The sequence below is a fragment of the Harpia harpyja genome, chromosome 1, assembly GCF_026419915.1.
Source record: "Harpia harpyja isolate bHarHar1 chromosome 1, bHarHar1 primary haplotype, whole genome shotgun sequence".
NCBI lineage: Eukaryota > Metazoa > Chordata > Aves > Accipitriformes > Accipitridae > Harpia > Harpia harpyja.
In genome coordinates this window covers 28,826,806-28,834,016 of record NC_068940.1, presented here as the reverse complement: position 1 = coordinate 28,834,016, position 7,211 = coordinate 28,826,806, and the positions used below count along the sequence as shown (strand labels likewise).

General features: G+C 42.5%; 1 long non-coding RNA gene across 1 annotated transcript; it reads right to left on the bottom strand.

The window, feature by feature from the left end:
- Nucleotides 1-6,251: 6,251 nt before the first annotated feature.
- On the bottom strand, nucleotides 6,252-7,211 carry LOC128139564 (uncharacterized). The gene is made up of 2 exons (XR_008234429.1): nucleotides 7,112-7,211; nucleotides 6,252-7,018 (listed from the first exon to the last, which is right to left on the bottom strand). It is a non-coding gene; the product is annotated as an uncharacterized LOC128139564 (long non-coding RNA).

Genomic DNA, 7,211 nt, shown 5'->3' with positions numbered 1-7,211 from the left:
AGGTGGCAAAGGAGTTGTCAGAAACAGTCTCCACCAGTACACCTGGTGAGCATAAATTATTGTAGGTAACCATGTTCCTGGAAGAACTTATGAGCTCTTTGGAAGGAAAAGAAACAGAAGTTATTGCAGCCTCCTGAAGAAGAAGCTTCAGTTTATGCTGTTGATTTCTCTTGAAATCATCTTTTGACAGAGAAGAACGTAAATTCCTGTCGGTAAAGAAAGCCAAACTGGGAAGGATGAGAAGTCAGGAGGTGCCCAGAAGTTTGAAAGGCTACCAGAAAATTCTTTATTCCTTTTTCTCCTACATTACTTCGCATGCCTGGAGCAGCCATTCAGTTAAATATACCTTTCCACCTTCCCAGTATTTTCCCCAAGAGATCTGGAGTACATACGGATCATACCCAAGGGGCCTTGTCACTGACACCATCGTGGGCCAGCGTGGACTCCTTTTAAATGAAAAGGTGCAAGTGCTAGTAGGAGGGAAAGTACTCACAAATGTTTGTGTATTCCCTCCATCCTCAGCTAGCGGGCATCTGTAACTTGCATGACTCTTATCTGCTTTGCAGAGCTATACCTGATTTGATATGTTTTTAGGTAAGTTTTGTGCAGCATACCACCAGCTAGAAAGAAAGTGGGAAGTTGCCAGTGTAGCAAGTAAATTGAAGTGTGTGCTTAGCTTAATGACCTCAAATAAACATTGCTGCTGCCTTTGTGTGGTTTAAAGTTATGATCTGCTGGATCAGGGCAATAGTGACAGCTATCTCCTGTTAGAGCTAATGTATGAATCCAACAGTAGACAGCCCTGGTTCATAACATGGTCATGCCATCTCTTGTCATTGGAATTAATTTCAAGAAATAAATTCTTTCTTCAGGACACTTTTTCAAGTGATCTGAGATTTTGTCATATGACATGTAACAATAGCTCTAATGTAATAGAGAAACTGAAGCATCATTTTATTTCCCAATGCCTACATCCCTTTGTCCTCTAATACTGATGCTGTAGAACAAATGATGGAATCTTAAGTATACTCATTAATTAATGAAGTTAAACAGCTGGCATATCCAGCTTCAACTGAACAGGGCAAAGCACCAAATGTTTTTTAAAGGTTTGGCCAGATTTTTCTCTATATAAGAAAAAAACTAGTAAAAGGATAGGACCTCCCTGTTTCCAGTTGAAAAATGTCTTCAAATGATCCTTAGGAATGTCCTTATCTTCTTAGGGAGGCTAGGTTTACACTTAGGGCAAACAGTCTTTTTTAAACACTTTAAACACTTTTTTAATGCCACTGTGCATTGCTTCCAGCTCCCACAGACCTGCCCAGCCCCTGGTTCCCTGACAGACTCAGCCAAACCAGGAATGCCATTGTTCAGTGGATGACAACACTGGCAAAGTTTAATCAACATCAGTAACGTAAGAGACTATCCTCTTTGAGTCAAGCAACTAGTCAAAATTCTTTATAGGCATTATTTCAATTAAATTAAATTCATTCAATCTGGAAGAGAAGCATTTAGGTATCTTTGATGGAATCTACCCACTTGTAAGAAAATATGCAGTCTTACCTTCTTGACCTCGGGAGGAAATAAGCAATAGGAAACTGTTTTTTATTTCACAGCTCCTTGACCAGAGAGAGATCTCTGTCTATGGGCTACATATTGAAAAGAATGATTTTTTTTCTTCCCAGTTTTTTTCCTTGACTTCTCCAGCTGAATCAGCTGCTGCTGCCTAATAGATAAACCTACCAGATTCCTTGTGGTGGGGTAGAAATGGAGGGAGTAGAGCAGGGCAGGGTAAGGGGAGGGGAAAGGAAAGCAAATTTAACACTGAGCAACCAGCAAGGGCGTTACCTATCTAGCCAAAGGGAGCAAATTCAGATCAGCTGACAAGAAAATGAACTCAGCTGAGGCAGACAACCACCTTCATGTCACTCCTTCTCTACTCTCCCTGTTTGCCACTTTCTGTCAGTAAGGCAAAAATCCATAAAAGAGCATCACACAATTAAATCTCAGCTCAGAGGAAATACCTCCCTTCATACATCAGTCTCCTTCTTCCTGAGCAATGTAACATTTTGGACTGAACCCGAGAAATTACTTGAAAGAAAGTTTCACCTTGTCGTCCGTTTTCAGAAACAAAAGTAATTTTAAAAAGAAAAATCCATTTTATCAGCACTTTGTGTAAAGGGACCCAACTATTTCAGAAAGTGTAAAGTGGCCTTGTGGAAATCAGTAAGAGTTAATTGTAGACTTTCGGAGGATATGATGGCTTCTCCAGAGTGCTCTGAATGCCACAGTGCTGGGTGTTGGACTGAAGGATGCCAGAAGGCACTCACACTACCTCGGAGCTGTGCATACCCTCAGGCAGCAACTGAAAAGGGTGGTAGTAAGCATAGTATCATAGAACCATAGAATGGTTTGGGTTGGAAGGGACCTTTAAGGGTCACCTAGTCCAGCCCCCCTGCAATGAGCAGGGACATCTTCAGTTAGATCAGGTTGCTCAGAGCCCCGTCCAACCTGGCCTTGAAAGTTTCCAAGGATGGGGCATCTACCACCTCTCTGGGCAACACGTGCCAGTGTTTCCCCACCCACATTGTAAAAAATTTATTCCTTATATCTAGCCTAAATCTGCCCTCCTTTAGTTTAAAACCATTGCCCTTTGTCCTATCGCTACAGGCCCTACTAAAAAGCCTGTCCCCGTCTTTCTTACAAGCCCCCTTTAAGCACTGGCAGGCTGCTATAAGGTCTCCCCGGAGCCTTCTCTTCTCCAGGCTGAACAACCCCAACTCTTTCAGCCTTTCCTCATAGGAGAGGTGCTCCAGCCCCCTGATCATCTTCGTGGCCCTCCTCTGGACCCGCTCCAACAGGTCCATGTCTCTCCCGTGCTGAGGACCCCAGAGCAGGACGCAGGACTGCAGGTGGGTCTCACCAGAGCGGAGCAGAGGGACACAGTCCCCTCCCTCGACCTGCTGCCCACGCAGCTTGGGATACGGCCCAGGACAGGGTTGGCTTTCTGGGCTGCGAGCGCACGTTGCCGGGTCACACCCAGCTTTTCATCCACCAAACCTTCCTAGTTTGCAGTAAGCACTGATTTTGTCTGATCCCACTGGAAACTTCAACATGCTCAAAGCTGATCAAAAAGGAATCTTAGTTTTCATATTGTTACACGTGGGGCAGCTTTGGCTAGTGGGTAACTTTATTGCCAGAGCATTTGAAGACTCTGAACATGCTATACAAACATACAGGCTTTTCCTAAAGAATGCCTGACAATATTTGTATATTATATCTCCTAATCTTTCAATATTACTTGCAAATTCCATTCTGTGTTCATGACATGCAATAAAACCAACTAGTTTACCTTGTGCTAGGCAGGATTTGAAACAGGCATCTGGTTTGTATTTTTTATATAATATAGAAAAGTTGAGATCAGTACAAATGAGTTGTCCAGCTGGATGGGACAGTTGTCTAATTCTGTATCCTGATGGCTCAGAGGGGAGCATCAGACTCTTGTCCTGGGGATCAGGATGATTCAGGCTGGAATGGAGATGATCTCATTCAACCCCCTTGCTCCAAAAAAGGCCAACTTCAAGGTTAGATCAGGTCGCTTAGGGCATTGTCCGCCTGACCCCCAGACAGCTCACAGGGTGGACATCCCACCACCTCCCTGGGTAGCCTGTGCCAGTGCTTGGCCACCCTCTGGGACAGCCACCTTCTCCTGTCTGACTCATCTTGTGACTGCTGGCTCTTGTCTTCTTTCATAAGCATTTGGGAGAAGCGCATAAAACCATTTCAGAAAGAGAAAAGAATTGTTACACTTTCCCAGTTTGTGTCTCAACGTGGCATCTCGGTGTTTTGTTGGCCTGGAATCCCCCACTGAGCAGAGGTCTCCCCTGAGCTGTGTACAGCATCGCCCAGATCGATCTCACCACCATGTTGGTGTTCTCCATCTAAAATTAAAAAAAGTGTTTGAAGACTTATATCTTTTCCCTCCAGTGCTCTTTCCTTTGTATTCACTGTGGAGGGCTCTTTGTCATGGTATCCTCCATTTACTTGTCTTTCATTGGGTTCTTCTTCATTCAACTTGCCTTTTAATATTCTCAGGTTTTAACTAAAATAAATAGCCATGTGGCCTCTGCAGATTTTGCTAATTCACTGTTCACATCCTCTTTCCAAATTTCCAAGTATTTAATATGTTATGCAGATCAACTGCTGAAGCCTAATGTTTTTAAACATTTTGATGTTCCAAATCTTTTGCCATCCTGAAAATTGATTTCTCAGTCCTACTCTGTTTTCTGTATCATGGCCAGATTTGTAGCCATAAGAAGATTCTGCATTTTTATAGCTGCTAAGAAAGGACTTCCTCAGAGGTTTTTGAATGATTAGTTATATTATGTTGTCCTTTATCTGTTAATTTTTTTTTAATTTCAAATGATCAATTGAACTTATTTGCAAGCTATAGGCACAAGGTTTCTTGTGATTCTCTGGATCACCCAGAAAGCTTTTTTTTTTTAATCTGAAAAAAAAACCCAGAACGAAACAGACACTCAGCATTTTGTGTGTCTTTAACCCTCTAGCACAAAATCAGGTTTTGGTGAGAAATTAATTTTTTAAAATATGTAATATATATTATTTTATACATTATGTAATACATATTTATATAGATAGAATGCATACTGCAATATATGTAAATGTGTCTAGGAAAACTGTTTACATTATATTATATAATATATAAAACATAATAATATTAAATGATTTTTTGTTATTATGTAATTTAATAGTATATAATCTATGAATAGACAATTATATTAACATAGGAATATATTATATGCTGCAAGTTATGTAAATATACAACAATATACATATAGAGTATATAGTGCATGTAATATAATTAAAAATATATATTTATATTATTTATAAACCATATGTAAAATTTAAAAATAATAGATTTAAAGTATAAGTGAAACATAAGCATTTAACATAAATTTAACTTGATAAAATTAATTTTTAGTATATCTATTTAATAAACATTGAATGTAGAATATGCATTAATATTTATGATGTGTTATATACTATAACATAATTTCATTTGCAGCTCTTCAGTGTCAGGCTTATGTCCTTTCCGAGCTCTTGAACACACACCAACTAGGCCTGTTGGAACAGGCTACTCTTTACGTGCCATTTTGGTTTGGTACCTACTATTTTGTTCACCAGTTTGTTCTGGTACTGCCTGTCCTCATAAGACTTCATCATTACTCCCAAGCCCAGAACTGTCTTCAACACCGCCTGCAGAGGCAGTTGCCAAAAAGAAGTGATGTGCCTTGCTAGTGATGCCCTTCGTTGCTCCCTTTAAGCATGCAAGAGATCAGCTCTTGGGTGGACACATTCCCCTCGGGGCTGGAACCAGTAAGTGCATCAGCGCTTAAATGTGGCGTTCGCTCCTGGAAAGCCGCTGCTTTAGTGCTGTGCATATACAACACACGATGCCCCAGGTCAGCTTTTCCTTTTAACATTGCATATTTGATCTTGAAAGTCCTTCTCACATTCCTCTCATCCTCAGCCAGCTGCAATTTCTTCATTTGCTTGTTATTGCAAATGTTGCAGGATTCCTGTTTCTCCAGCAATCTTCCCCAGCTTCCCAAGTTTCTCCCGGTGCTTACCCTTTGCCCTCCCACTTCCCATCCAGTTCATCACTTCTCCATGAAGCTCTCTCTCCCTTGCAGCCTGCCCAGGGGCTCAAGCTCATTCCACTTTCCTGCTAGGAAGCACAGAGCGGTTTGTGAATGGACACATCCGCGTGAGGAGAAGCAGGCACAGCATTTAAGAGCATATTCATAGTCCGGCCAAACGCACTTTTCCCCTAAGCCAGGAAAGTGCTGCAGGGGCGGAGGCGGTAGCTTTTTTGGGGTGTTTGCAATGGTTCTGCTCGCCCACCTCTGAGGAAGCATCGCTCACGCACACTGCTCTGCTTCTTCAGTGTCCTGGGCTCCTGCAGACCCATCCCACATCCTCCAGGGTGTAGGGAGACAGTGTTTTCGAACAGTTTGTTGGACAAGGTCACTCCCCTCCAAAGAACATTTATACAATGAGAGTTTGCAGAGCTGTTCTCAGGGGCTGCATATGCTTCGGCTTCTTTTGACAGGCTGTTCTATATGTGCCATCTGCGAGAGCAATTTGCTGCTGCTAGCACACGTCTTCCACACCTAAGGGGTTGAGCAGCTCTCGAGCTGGAGCCAATCTTTCTATCTGTGACCTTCAAGCTCAGTCAGGGGTCTGGAGGCAAATACAGTGGATTTCTAGTCATCACGATGCATTTGTAAGACTCCTGTCCCCAGACCTTGCTTGGAAACAAGAGCTGACAGCTTTGCTTGGTGCTGCCAGCCATAAATTCAAGTGTTGTCCTTAGCAGCTGTTTGAGACTTTTAACTTCTTTTCATGATCAGCATCTGCTGTTCATTTTTGCACAGTAAGGCCCTTCCATTGGCAGTTTTAGCAGTTAGCCTGACAGAAGGTATCATTCGTATAAATCTCTGTACATTCTCTCTGTAAATCAACAGTAATTTGTTGGTAATCACTCATTTCCTACTGAGACTTCTCTGTTTTCCCATACACTGTCCTTTTCTTTCTTTTTTTTTTTTTTTTTTTGGTGTGTGTGTTAAACATATATATCGTATTTCAGGAAAACACACTATTTCACTACAGCTGTGTGAAGGGCCAGCTGACTTTTGTTTAGCTACGTTTTGCTGAACGCCTTCCCTGCAGGAGTGGGTAAGCGCTGGAGCAGCTGCCCAGAGAGGTGGTGGACCCTCTGCCCCAGGACATTCCCAAGACCCACCTGGACCCTGAGCAGCCAGCTCCAGCCTTGACGCTGGCCCTTCGCGGTGCAGGGGCTGCACTGTGCAACCTCCCCAACTCCCTTCCAACTTGTTCTCTTGTTCTACCATTTCCAGGGTCCTGCATTCTCGGTTTAGTGGACAGTCGATTTAGAAACACAGCCTCGTTTGCCTCAGAGCATAGCCTGGAAATCAATCTAGAGAGATGGAAAACTACGTCAGCTTTTCGTAGACTGCTGGCATGCTACAAAGAACGTATCAGGGAAATTACCCTGTTTCACGATGTTTACCTTTTCAGATTAAACCTGATTTAATGTGCTTTTCTATGAACCTCAGGAAAGAATTGGGTTGAGTTCGGCTCTCCTTTCAATGTAGTTCACAGAGGTCAAC